Raw genomic sequence first — 14707 nt, 5'->3', positions numbered from 1 at the left:
GAGAGCTGACCCTGTTCAGGATACTGTTCACCATCTGCCCACTATGTCAGCCATGTGCTTGTGAAAGTCTTCTCCCTGTATGCCATTTATTTCCTCTGATTTCACACGGAATCTAATCATCAAAACACATATCTCAAGAATAGGAGAAAATTTGATTCCCTGACCGTGATTCTCCTGTTGATTTTAAACTTTCTGTGGTCTGGGAATTGTCTTTTTCCTTTGTGCAGTTCTAGACCTCAGCATATCAAGGCAAAGTGCAACTTCTCAAAATGTTTAACAAAGCAAACAAATGACAAATATCAGGTAGGTGTGCTGAAGGATCAGTTCGGGGTAGCCGTGAATAATCCTCTTTAATGCCTCAGATATTTGCACCAGTGAGGATCTGGGGCCATCATAGAACCTCCTCTGGAAGGTCTTAGGGATCCTTGGCACAGTGAGAGCTAATGATGGGTCCCACTTCTTTACACTTTCCTTTCCCAGACAGCACTTTCCATCCTACTGGGACAGCTCATATGTATGACAGTGGTTGAGTGGTGTGCTGGTAACCCAGCTCAAATGCACATATATATACCTAATATGTAGATATATAAGTAAATAAATAAATAGTCCTGATTTGCAGTGCTTGCCAAATTCTGTGTATGCACTCCTCCAAGGTGTATTTCATGCTACAAGGTGATATCACTGAGTGTGGAGTTTGCATGGAATGGGCAAAGGGGCAGGTACAAGTGGATCTGGCACACAGCTGCTTTTGTCTCTTTGAATCTGTTTCCTTTACTCTACACAATGGTCCTAATATTTTCAACCACTTTCTTTAGGCTGCATAACATCTCGTCTTGTAATGGTCTTATTGCCTGAAATATCACTCCACAGCAATAGTAAATGTCCCCTGCTTTGGTGGAATTCATACGGGTTAGAATGGGTTAAGTCACAATAGGGTTCTCAGAATGATGGGTACCAGCTTTTATGCATTTGCCTGAAAGCCTCAGGGGTAGCTATCACCTTATATTTCAATAACATCTCCTTATCCATATATATGGATCATGTCTTTAGGCCTCTTTAAGCCTTCGTTTTCCACTATTTTTCTCTATACATCCCTTGATCTGATGTGCTCACATTCTTGTTTCTAATAAATCAATTGTTAGTATTACTACTCCAAATATTCCTGTTTCTATTTTTATGGCAATTAATAACTATCAATCCTGTTTTCAATCAGAACAATTTAAAGATTTGCATATTAATTATTTTTAAAACACATTCAGTTCAATTCAGTTCAGTCGCTCAGTCGTGTCCGACTCTTTGCAACCCCATGAATTGCAGCATGCCAGGCAGGCCTCCCTGTCCGTCACCAACTCCCGGAGTTCACTCAAACTCACGTCCGTCGAGCCGATGATGCCATCCAGCCATCTCATCCTCTGTCGTCCCCTTTTCCTCCTACCTCCAATCCCTCCCAGCATCAGAGTCTTTTCCAATGAGTCAGCTCTTCGAGTGAGGTGGCCCAAGTATTGGAGTTTCAGCTTTAGCATCAGTCCTTCCAAAGAACACCCAGCGCTGATCTCCTTCAGAATGGACTGGTTGGATCTCCTTGCAGTCCAAGGGACTCTCAACAGTCTTCTCCAACACCACAGTTCAAAAGCATCAATTCTTCAGTGCTCTGCTTTCTTCACAGTCCAACTCTCACATCCATACATGACCACTGGAAAAACCATAGCCTTGACTAGATGGACCTTTGTTGGCAAAGTAATGTCCCTGCTTTTGAATATGCTATCTAAACACATTACACAAAAGCATTTCTTTGCATTTTAAACAGACTTGAATTAAATTTGTACTGTGTTTGGTGGCCATGATGATGGAATAGGAAGACCCTGAGCTCACCACCTCCTCCATGACCACATCAAAATTACAACTATTTACTGAGAAAATATCAATGAGAAAGACCCGAAGACTAGTAGAAAAGGTTTTTCCACAACTAATTGTAAAATGACCAAGAGGAGTGGTAGAAATGCATAGTCAAGATCACAACACCAGGTAGGTGCCTTAAATTGAGAAGATAATAACAATTGCAGAAGTTCTCCCCAAGGAGAAAGTTGTTTGAATCCGGCATTGGGCTTCCTAGCCTGGGGGTCCTGCACTGGGAAGATAAGTCCTTAGACTGTCTGGCCTGAAGGCCAGCAGGGCTCACACACAGGAAAGCCAGAGGGCTGTAAAAGACAGAAACTTTACTCTTAAAGCTTGTGTGTAAAATCTCAAGCACAAAGGCAGTAATGTGAAAGAAGCTTTGCTGCTGCTGCTGCTAAGTCGCTTCAGTCGTGTTCGACTCTGTGCGACCCCATAGACAGCAGCCCACTGGGCTCCCCTGTCCCTGGGATTCTCCAGGCAAGAACACTGGAGTGGGTTGCCATTTCCTTCTCCAATGCATGAAAGTGAAAAGTGAAAGAGAAGTCACTCAGTCGTGTCTGACTCTTAGTGAACCCATGGACTGCAGCCCACCAGGCTCCTCTGTCCATGGGATTTTCCAGGCAAGAGTACTGGAATGGGTTGCCATTGCCTTCTCTGGAAAGAAGCCTTAATCAGTCCCATTTGCTGATCTTGGGAAACCTCCTAGAGAAGCAGAAGGCACCTGGGAATTTCCCTGGAGACATAGATGCTAATGGCAGTCATTTTGGGGAGCTCATTCTACCATGAGGACACTGCTTCTGGAAAATATAATTTTAGAGTCCTCACTCTAGTCTATTATCATCGAGGGCATACCTGCCCACCAGTGATCTGGCACAAGGTTTGGGCCTCCCTGGTCCCCATACCAGCAATCCTGGGACCCAGACCCATGCACCAGCAGGATGGCACCCCTTTCAACTCCCCACAGCCAGGCCATACAGCCAACAGCCCTGAAATATGACCTTGCCCACCGGTGAGCCAGCTCCAACCCCAGGACCCCTCAGGCCCTGCAGCCAGCAGCAACAGAACTTTGTTCCACATTCCAATGGACTGCCAGCCATCACATGAGGCAGGGCCTAGAAGCCAATCATGCTGGGGGCCAGACCTGCCTATGAACACACCCACAATATTTAACCCTGCCACAATCAAAGGGCCCAAGCCGTTCACATGCGGGACACCCACAGAACACATAGTAATAGCTCTGGTGATTGGAGGATGGTGTGCTGCTAGGTCCATTAGGAACATCTTCATAATGTTACTTCTCCAATATCAGGAAACACAGCTGACCTACCTACTATATAGAAATAAACAAAACGAATTAAGCAAAAGGAGAAGAGAGAAGAATGTTACTGACAAAGGAACAAGAAAAGCTCTGGAAGAAGAATAAGTCAAGTGGAGATAAGACATTTACACAATCAAGAGTTCAAAGTAATGATCTAAAGATGTTCAAAGGAAGAATGGATGAACACAGTGAGAAGTTTAACAAAGAGAACATATAAAGAAGAAGCAAGGAGAGCTGAAGAATATAATAACTGAAATTAAAAATTTGCTAGAAGACTAAACAGTAAATTAGATGATACATAGAAAGTAATCAGTGAACTGGAAGACAGTAGTGGAAAGCACTTCAGATGAAGAAAATAATGCATTAAATAAAATGAAAAAGTTTTAAATGACTTGTAGGACAATCTCAAGTACACTAACATTTGCATTATAGGAGTCTCAGGAGCAGAAGAGGGATAATGAGGGGAAAGAACTTATCTGAAGATATAATAGCTGAAAACTTTCCTAACCTGGGGAAGGAAACAAACATCCAGGTCCCTGAAGCAGAGAGTCCCAAACAAGATGTACCCAAAGACATCCACATCCAGGCACATTTCAATTAAAATGGAAAAAAATTAAAGAGAGAGTGTCTTAAAAGCAGCAAGATAAAGGCAACTATTCATAACTACATACAAAGGAACTCCCATGAAACCATCAGGTGACTCTTCAGCAGAACCTTTGCAAGTTAGAAGAGAGTGTGGCATAAGAATATTCAAAATAATGAATGGAAAAAACTAAAATACTCTACCTGGCAAGGCTACTTTCAGATTTGAAGATGAAATAAAGAGTTTTACAAACAAGCAAAAACTAAAGGAGTTCAGCACCATGAAACCAGCTTTATAATAAAAAGTAAAAGGAATTCTTTAAGTAGAAAAGAAAATATTGCAATTATAAATGTGAAAATTACAAAGGAAAATCTCAACGGTACCTCAAACACAGAGGTAAGGTAATTTATCAGCAATTTATAAAGCTAACAGGAAGGTTAAAAAGAGAAAAGGAGAGACTTGCCTGGTGGTCCAGCGGTTGTGAATCTGCCCACCAAGCAGGAACACAGAGTGGATCTCTGGTCTGGGAAGATACCACACATCGCAGGGCAACTAAGCCTGTGAGCCACTACTGAAGCCCCCATGCCCTACAGTGCATGCTCTACAAGAGAAGCCACGGCAACCTGAAACCCTAATACTAACATGAAGAGTAGCCCCTGCTCTCCACAATTAGGGAAAGTCCATGAGCAGCAACAAAGACCCAGTGCAACCAAAGGTGGGGAGGGGGAGGAAAAAGGAGTAAAATTATGTGTATCCGAATAAGTTGTTAGGGAATAAATAAAACAAAAGATGCAAAATATGATGTCAAATAATATGAATGTGTGTGTGTGGGAGAGAGGGATGCAGAGTTATTAAAATGGACTTGAATTTAAGATTGTTGTTGATGTTCAGTGACTAAGTCATGTCCAACTCTTTGTGGCCTCATGGACTGCAGCATTACGGGCTTCCCTATCCTTCAGTGTTTCCTGGAGTTTGCTCAAACTCGTGTCCCTTGTGTCGGTGAAGCCATTTAACGATCTCATCCTCTGTCGCCCCTTTCTCCTCCTGCCCTCAATCTTTCCCAACATCAGAATCCTTTCCAATGAGTCAACTCTTCGCATGAGGTGGCCAAAGTACTGGAGTTTCAGCTTCAGCATCAGTCCTTCCAAAGAACACCCAGGACTGATCTCCTTCAGAATGGACTAGTTGGATATCCTTGCAGTCCAAGGGACTCTTTTCAAGAGTCTTCTCCAACACCACAGTTCAAAAGCATCAATTCTTCAGTGCTCAACCTTCTTCACAGTCCAACTCTTACATCTATACATGACCACTGGAAAAGCCATAGCCTTGACTAGACAGACCTTTGTTGGCAAAGTAATGTCTCTGCTTTTCAATATGCTATCTAGGTTTGTCATAACTTTCCTTCCAAGGAGTAAGCATCTTTTAATTTCATGGCTCCAATCACCATCTACAGTGATTTTGGTGCCCCCCAAAATAAAGTCTGACACTGTTTCCACTGTTTCCCCATCTATTTCCCATGAAGTGATGGGACCGGATGCCATGATCTTCGTTTTCTGAATGTTGAGCTTTAAGCCAGCTTTTTCCCTCTCCACTTTCACTTTCATCAAGAGGCTTTTTAGTTCCTCTTCACTTTCTGCCATAAGGGTGATGTCATCTGCATTTCTGAAGTTATTGATATTTCTCCCAGCAATCTTGATTCCAGCTTGTGCTTCTTCCAGCCCAGTGTTTCTCATGATGTACTCTGCATATAAGTTAAATAAGCAGGGTGACAATATACAGCCTTGACATACTCCGTTTCCTATTTGGAACCAGTCTGTTGTTCCATGTCCAGTTCTAACTGCTGCTCCCTGACCTGCATATAGGTTTCTCAAGAGGCAGGTCAGATGGTCTGGTATTCCCATCTCTTTCGGAATTTTCCACACTTTATTGTGATCCACACAGTCAAAGGCTTTGCTATACTCAATAAAGCAGAAATGGATGTTTTTCTGGAACTCACTTGCTTTTTCCATGATCCAGCAGATGCTGGCAATTTGATCTCTGGTTCCTCTGCCTTTTCTAAAACCAGCTTGAACATCTGGAAGTTCACGGTTCACGTATTGCTGAAGCCTGGCTTGGAGAATTTTGAGCATTACTTTACTAGCATGTGAGATGAATGCAATTGTGCGGTAGTTTGAGCATTGTTTGGCATTGCCTTTCTTTGGGATTGGAATGAAAACCGACCTTTTCCCATCCTGTGGCCACCACTGAGTTTTCCAAATTTGCTGGCATATTGAGTGCAGCACTTTCACAGCATCATCTTTCAGGATTTGAAATAGCTCCACTGAAATTCCATCACGTCCACTAGCTCTGTTCGTAGTGATGCTTCCTAAGGCCCACTTGACTTCACATTTCAGGAAGTCTGGCTCTAGGTGAGTGATCACACCATCGTGATTATCTTGGTCGTGAAGATCTTTTTTGTATAGTTCTTCTGTGTATTCTTGCCACCTCTTCTTTATATCTTCTGCTTCTGTTAGGTACAGACCATTTCTGTCCTTTATCGAGCCCATCTTTGCATGAAGTGTTCCCTTGGTATCTCTAATTTTCTTGAAGAAATCTCTAGTCTTTTATTTCTTTGCATTGATCACTGAGGAAGGCTTTCTTATCTCTCCTTGCTATTCTTTGGAATTCTGCATTCAGATGCTTATATCTTTCTTTTTCTCCTTTGCTTTTTGCTTCTCTTCTTTTCACAGCTATTTGAAGGCCTCCCCAGACAGCCGTTTTGCTTTTTTGCATTTCTTGTCCATGGCGATGGTCTTGATCCCTGTCTCCTGTACAATGTCACAAACCTCCGTCCATAGTTCATCAGGCACTCTATCTACAGATCTAGTCCCTGAAATCTATTTCTCACTTCCATTGTATAATCATAAGGGGTTTGATTTAGGTCATACCTGAATGGTCTAGTGGTTTTCCCTACTTTCTTCAATTTAACTCTGAATTTAGCAAGAAGGAGTTCATGATCTGAGCCACAGTCAGCTCCTGGTCTTGTTTTTGCTGACTGTGTAGAGCTTCTCCATCTCTGGCTGCAAAGAATATATTCCTATATTTTAATTACTTTTTAAATAGGTAAATTAAGATTTTAGTTGGAGTTTCAATATCAAACTCTCAAAAAAATTAATAGAATGAATATACAGAGAAGGAAAAGGATATAGTAGACCTGAAAGGCACTGTGAACCAATTCAACATAGTTGAAATTTATACAATTTTCACCCACAATTTTCACAGTAGCATACAGATTCTATTCAAGTCCCTATAGACTGTAAACTAGGAGACCCTGGAATATTTCTAGGGACATAAAGCAAGGTGAAAATTTTCATGGTCTAAAGGTATTGAAATCATACAGAGTCTGTTCTCTTATCACTGGGAAATTATGTTAGAAATCAATATTAAAAGATATTTGAAAATAACCCACATATTTTCAGGTACAATGTGACATTTACCAGGAGAGATATTCTACTTAGCCATCGAAAGCCTCAATAATTTAGAGTGAAAAAAGCACCCAGGGTGATTGCAACGAAGAAAGCATTTAAATGAGAAATTATAATCCAAATGAGAAATTAATGTAAAGATACTTTAAATAAAATCCCTTGTATTTAGAAATTGAATGTCTGCTCTTAAATGACAGGTGTATCTAGGAGGCCATAACAAGGAAAATTAAAAATTATTTGTAAAAGAATAAAAGTGAAAATGGAATTTGACAGAATTTGTTTCATGAGGCTGAAGCTGCTCCGTGCAATTCAATACAATATGGGGTCTTGAATAAGGTATGAAAACAAATAATGGACAGTATCATAAAATTTTGTGAAATTTGAACAAAATCTCTACTTCAGTTAATAATACTGTATCATTTGTTAATTTCCCATTTTTTTAAACAGCAAAGTATTTCTTTATATTCTCAAAATTAGAATTTTCAAGCCTCATTTAAGTTTTTTTAATCACTAAGATAATAAATTTTCTAGAATGTTGACAGTAATGACAGATGTTAAAATACATGGAACTATAAATCTTTGAAAGAATATAAATTAGAAATCTAACATTGTATACATACTAAGTCGAACAAGTGAAATCAAAATGTCATAAATTTTTTTAGCTAGGCAAAATTAATAAATTTTCTAAAATACATATATTATACATGCTATACATATGGATATATGCATGTATATAAAAGCTTTCCTACTACACTTGATAAAGGCTTGAGAAAGAACAACAACATCAAAAAGAGACAGAGAAATTGGAAAAAAACCTAAATGAAATGGGAGCACTGAATATGAAATAGAAATAGTGAAACAAACTAGATAAAAGTATAAAATCATCATACAGTCCACTTGTTTTTAAACATGCTTGCTTATGGGAAACACATCTGGTGTTTTGTAGAAGAGTAGCAGTGCCTGGACATTTGTATTTTTCAAAATATTTCAAGGTAATCCTGATATGCATCTAGACTTCAAAAAGTGATTGCAAGTTTTTCTATTAAATGGTAGTTTTAGTGAAATAGAATTGCATTATTTTCTGTTGACCAATCATGATACGATGATATTAAGTGAATAATAGTTGCCTAATCACAATAGTAAAGATTTTAATCAGTTTTCACAATCAATAGCCAGACCAAAACAAAAACATAGAAGATAATTACAATTGCAAGGCATAATGGAGACATGATTAATCTAACAATATAAAATAATTACATACAGTTTAGGGAGTGAAATAGAGTGATGTGGTATGTGGAAGTGCATACATGCACATGTTTTCATCTGCCCAGCCAATCTGTCTTTTAGTTGGTACATTTAATCCATTTACAATTAAGGTGATTATCAATATGTATAATCCCACTACCATCTTCTTAATTGCTTTGGATTTATTTTGTGTAGGTCTTTTCCTTCTCTTGTGTTTCATGGCTAGAGAAGTTCCTTTAGTACTTGTTGTAAAGCTTGTTGGGTGGTGCTGAATTCTCTTAAGTTTTGTTTGTCTGGAAAGATTTTAATTTCTCCACCAAACCTAAACATGAGTCTTGCCGGGTAGAGTAGTCTTGGTTGTAGTTCTTCCCTGTCTTCATTTTAAATATATCGTGCCATTTTCTTCTGGCTTGTAGAGTTTCTGTTGGAAATCATATTTACTTTTCATGCTATAATAAATGAAATGGTTTATAATTTTGCTTTAAACTATTTGCTACTAGTATTTAAAAATATAGTTTGTTTTTTAAACTTTTATCCTAAAACTTTGCTAAATCTGTTTCAGTGTTGTATGGATTGTTAGCATTTTCTATATACTCAATCATTTTATCTGTTAATAATCTATTAATAAATAGTGGCTTATTAATAGTGAGCACCAAAGAAGTGATGCTTTTGAACTGTGGTGTTGGAAAAGACTCTTGAGAGTCCCTTGGACTACAAGGACATCCAACCAATCCATCCTAAAAGAAGTCAATCCTGAATATTCATTGGAAAGACTGATGCTGAAGCTGAAACTCCAATACTTTGGCCACCTGACACGAAGAACTGACTCATTGGAAAAGACCCTGATGATGGGAAAGACTGAAGGCAGGAGGAGAAGGGGACGATAGAGGATGAGATGGTTGAATGGCATCACTGACTCAATGGACATGAGTTTGAGTAAACTCTGGGAGTTGGTGATGGACAGGGAGGCCTGGCATGCTGCAGTCATTGGGGTCGCAATGAGTTGGACATGACTGAGCGACTGAACTGAAATAGTGGTTTAATTGTCCCTTGCCAACCCAAATATCTTTTGTTTATTTCATTTTTAATAGTGCATTTTCCATTCGCTCAGTGAACGACACCTTGATTGCTTCAAACTTTTGGCAGTTATAACTAAAGCTGCTTTAAATGACCATGCACCAGTTTTTTGTGGATATACATTTTTAGTTCGTGTGGGTAAACACCTGTATGGTAAGAATATGCTTAGTTTTGTAAGAAGCTGCTTGTCTTCCTAAGTGGCTGTACCATTTTGAATTCCCACCATCAATGAATGAGAATTCCTGTTACTATACATCCATGCCAACATTTGCTGCAGTCAGTGTTTTGGATTTTCTCCATCTCGTTAGGTGTGCAATGACATCTCACTTTTGTTTTAATTTTCAGTTCTGCAGTGACTATGATATCATTTTATCCCAAAAGAAAGTGGAAGTGAAGTCGTTCAGTCATGTCCAACTCTTTGTGACCCCATGGACTGTAGCCTACAATGCTCCTTCGTCCATGGGATTTTCCAGGCAAGAGTACTGTTGTGGGTTACCATTTCCTTCTCCAGAGGATCTTCCCAACCCAGGGATCAAACCTGGGTCTCCCGCATTGTAGGCAGATACTTTATCATCTGAGCCACCCAAATCCAACGTCATCTGGATTTTCTCTTCTGTTGGCCTTTAGGAATTTTAGAAGTTTGCATTTTCTATGTAGTTTTTATATAGAAAATCCTAAAGGCTCCACTAAAAAACTATTAGAACTGATCAATGAATTTAGTAAAGTTGCAGGATACAAAGCCAACTTATAAAAGACAGTTTCAGTTTTATACACTAACAATGAACTATTTGAAAAAGAAATAAAACAATTATGCTTGCAGTAGAAAAACAGTAAAATAATTAGGAATAGATCTCTCCAAGGATGTGAATATTTCTACACTGAAAATTCCAAAACTGTGCTAAAATTAATTGAAGGAGACAAACAAATGGAAAGCTATCCTTGTTCATGGACCAGAAGAACTGATATAGTTAAAATGTCCATACTACGTAATGCCATCCACAGTTTCTTTTCAATGCATTGAAATATTCCAGTCACATTTTCCATGGAAACAGAAAAGAGCCCTCGAATTTGTATCAAACAAGTAAACAACAAAAGACACAACTTTGTGAAACAGTTATTAACCAATTTAAAAAATAAGTTTAGAGAAAGATAATATCAGGAAAAAAAGGATGCTGACTACCCATAGCACTCCTGAGGGGAAAAAAAAGAAAATAATTGTGGCAAGTCAATTCAACGGAGGAAACAATAGCCCCTTTTCAGAACCGTGCTGGGAAAACTAGATAGCCACAGACAAAAGAAGAGAAACCCCTACTTTTCGCTATATATAAAAGTTTGGTCACAATGGATCAAAAATATAAATGTAAGAGTTAAACCTATAAAAATCTTACAAGAAAGCAGTTATAAATCTGTTATCGAGTCCTAGCTCATTCTGCTTGCTGCACGACAAGCCAATAATCTAAGAAATTTGTTGAGGCGAGGAATAACAACTTTATTCAAAAAGCCAGAAGACTGAGAAGATGGCAGACTAATATCTCAAAATAAACATTTTATTTGGGGTCTGGATGCCAGGTTCTTTTATAAAACGGGAGGAGCTGTGGAAGTAAAGAAAAAAGGCCACTTTCCTTGCAACTGTCTCCTGGAATGATCAGCCTCCAGGAAGGGATGGTGTTCAGGCAGAGGGGCAGGGTTCCTTGAGGCAGGCCATTATGTGTAGACAGTATCCTTTTAGTGAACAAAAGCAATGGGAAGCAAAGTAAAAAAATTAGGTATGATACTAAAGCACAAAGAACACAACATAAAATTAGATAAATTCGACTTTATTAAAAGTGAAAACTTTTCTACTTAAAAGCACATTATCAAGAAAGTGAAGAGACAGTCCCTTGAATAGGAGAAAATATTTCCAAATTACCTATCTGCTAAAGGTCTAGTATCTAGAATATATTAATAACCATTATGATTCAACAACTAAAACAAATAGCTCAGTTAAAAACTATATGATTCCATTTGTGGGGCATTTTGGAAAAGGCAAAATGTAAGCACAGAAAACAGACAAAAGGCTCCCAGGGTTAGTGGGAATAGTTGATTAGGAAGGGGAACCTGGGTGTGTTTTGGTAGGATGATGGAACTGAATATCTTAACTGCTAAGTCACTTCAGTTGTGTGTGACTCTGTGATCCTATGGGCCATAGCCCACCAGGCTCCTCTGTCCATGGGATTCTCCAGGCAAGAATACTGTAGTAGGCTGCTGTGCCATCCTCCAGGAGATCTTCCCGACCCAGGAATCAAACCTGGTCTCTTACATCTCCTGCATTGGCAGGCAGGTTCCTGACCACTAGCGCCACCTGGGAAGCCCCTCACACAGCCGAGGTGCATATCAAAGGAATGATTTCAGTGAGCCCAGACTTTTGCATCTTCCCTTACATAGAAAAGAACTAAATTCCTTGCCTCAAGGTACCTGTTTTGTTTTGTTTTTTAATCAACATTTATCTATGAGGTTCCTGACTACCTACCTTTAGTTGCAAAACTTCTATATACCCTGGCTCCTCCACGGGCTTCCATGGAGGAGTTTCTCAGAACTATCTGGAAACCTGCCTCCTGGGTTGCAGTCCTCATTTTGTCTCAAATAAAGCTTAACTTCAAATGTCATACAAATAGTTTTCAACATTTAAAGCCAATAAAAATATAATTTAATTGAAAATGGTATCTTACCTTTGCATATTGCTATTGTATTTTGTTCAATTTTTGGAAATGATGGATTATCTTAAAATTTATAACGTATATTTAAAATTTTTTGTGCATAAAAAACATATTCAACCTGACTGCGATCCAGTTGCTCATATATGCAGTAAAAAAATTTCAGAATCTGTTTTTACAGTGTACATTAAGGACACAAAATATAGCAGATGTTTATTAATGCTTAATTTCATAACAATTTTATTTATACTGTCAGTTACACAGCTGTAAATATTCAAAAAGAATCCACTAGTTTACTAGAACACAGTATGCCATGTAGCAGTATATTATACAAAGATTCATATAAACCTTAACATTCAACATTCAAAACATTCAAAAATTTTTTGGGCTCCAAAATCACTGCAGATGGTGACGGCAGTCATGAAATTAAAAGATGCTTGCTCATTGGAAGAACTAACAGGTATATAATGTCCTTGATGTCAAAGGAACACACTTGTTACATAACATTGAATAAAAAAGTAAGGCATAGAGTATTCACAAAAATCATGTGAAAATATGCTTAAATGACAAAATATTCTGTAGTTGTTAACTATGTTGTTTAGTGGGTATAATTAGTGATCACAGACAGGGAGCCTGATGAACTATGGATGGAGGTTCATGACATTGTACAGGGGACAGGTATCAAGACCATCTCCAAGAAAAAGAAATGCAAACAAGCAAAATGGCTGTCTGAGGAGGCCTTACAAGTAGCTGTGAAAAGAAGGGAATTGAAAAGCAAAGGAAAAAAGGAAAGATATACCCATTTAAATGCAGAGTTTCAAAGAGGAGCAAGGAGAGATAAGAAAGCCTTCCTCAGTGATCAATGCAAAGAAATAGAGGGGAAAAATAGAATGGGAAAGACTAGAGATCTCTTCAAGAAAATTATAGATACAACGGGAATATTTAATGTAAAGATGGGCTCAATAAAGGACAGAAATGGTAGGGACCTAACAGAAGCAGAAGACATTAAGAAGAGATAGCAAGAATACACAGAAGAACTATACAAAAAAGATCTTCACACCAAGATAATCACGATGCTGTGATCACTCACCTAGAGCCAGACATCCTGAAATGTGAAGTCAAGTGGGCCTTAGGAAGCATCAGTACGAACAGAGCTTGTGGAGGTGATGGAATTCCAGTTGAGCTGTTTCAAATCCTAAAAGATGATGCTGAGAAAGTGCTGCACTCAATATGCCAGCAAATTTGGAAAACTCAGCAGTGGCCACAGGACTGGAAAAGGTCGGTTTTCATTCCAATCCCAAAGAAAGGCAATGCCAAAGAATTCTCAAACTACCACACAATTGCACTCATCTCACATGCTAGTAAAGTAATGCTCAAAATTCTCCAAGCCAGGCTTCAGCAATATGTGAACCATGAACTTCCAGATGTTCCAGCTCGTTTTAGAATAGGCAGAGGAACCAGAGAACAAATTGCCAGCATCCGCTGGATTTCTGCTTTATTAACTATGCCAAAGCCTTTGACTGTGTGGATCACAATAAACTGTGGAAAATTCTGAAAGAGATGGGAATACCAGACCACCTGACCTGCCTCTTGAGAAACCTATATGCAGGTCAGGGAGCAACCGTTAGAACTGGGCATGGAACAACAGACTGGTTCCAAATAAGAAAAGGAGTACGTCTAGGCTCTATATTGTCACCCTGTTTATTTAACCTATATGCAGAGTATATCATGAGAAACACTGGGCTGGAAGAAGCACAAGCTGGAGTCAAGATTGCCGGGAGAAATATCATAACCTCAGATACTTTGATGACACCGCGCTTAGGCAGAAAGTGAAGAGGAACTCAAAAGCCTCTTGATGAAAGTGAAAAAGAAGAGTGAAAAAGTTGGCTTAAAGCACAACATTCAGAAAACGAAGATCATGGCATCTGGTCCCATCACTTCATGGGAAATAGATGGGGAAACAGTGGAAACAGTGTCTGACTTTATTTTTCTGGTCTCTAAAATCACTGCAGATGATGATTGCAGCTATGAAATTAAAAGATGCTTACTCCTTGGAAGGAAAGTTATGACCAAACTAGACAGCATATTAAAAAGCAGAGACATTACTTTGTCAACAAAGGTCCATCCAGTCGAGACTATGGTTTTTCCAGTAGTCATGTATGGATGTGAGAGTTGGACTATAAAGAAAGGTGATCGCCTAAGAATTGATGCTTTTGAACTGTGGTGTTGGAGAAGACTGTTGAGAGTCCCTTGGACTGCAAGAAGATTCAACCAGTCCAACCTAAAGGAGATCAGTCCTGGGTGTTCATTGGAAGGACTGATGTTGAAGCTGAAACTCCAATACTTTGGCCACCTGATGCAAAGAGCTGACTCATCTGAAAAGACCCTGATGCTGGGAAAGATTGAGGCCAGGAGAAGGGGACGACAGAGG

Source organism: Capricornis sumatraensis, chromosome 16, assembly GCF_032405125.1.
Source record: "Capricornis sumatraensis isolate serow.1 chromosome 16, serow.2, whole genome shotgun sequence".
NCBI classification, from domain to species: Eukaryota; Metazoa; Chordata; class Mammalia; order Artiodactyla; family Bovidae; genus Capricornis; species Capricornis sumatraensis.
This window is presented reverse-complemented; position numbering follows the sequence as displayed.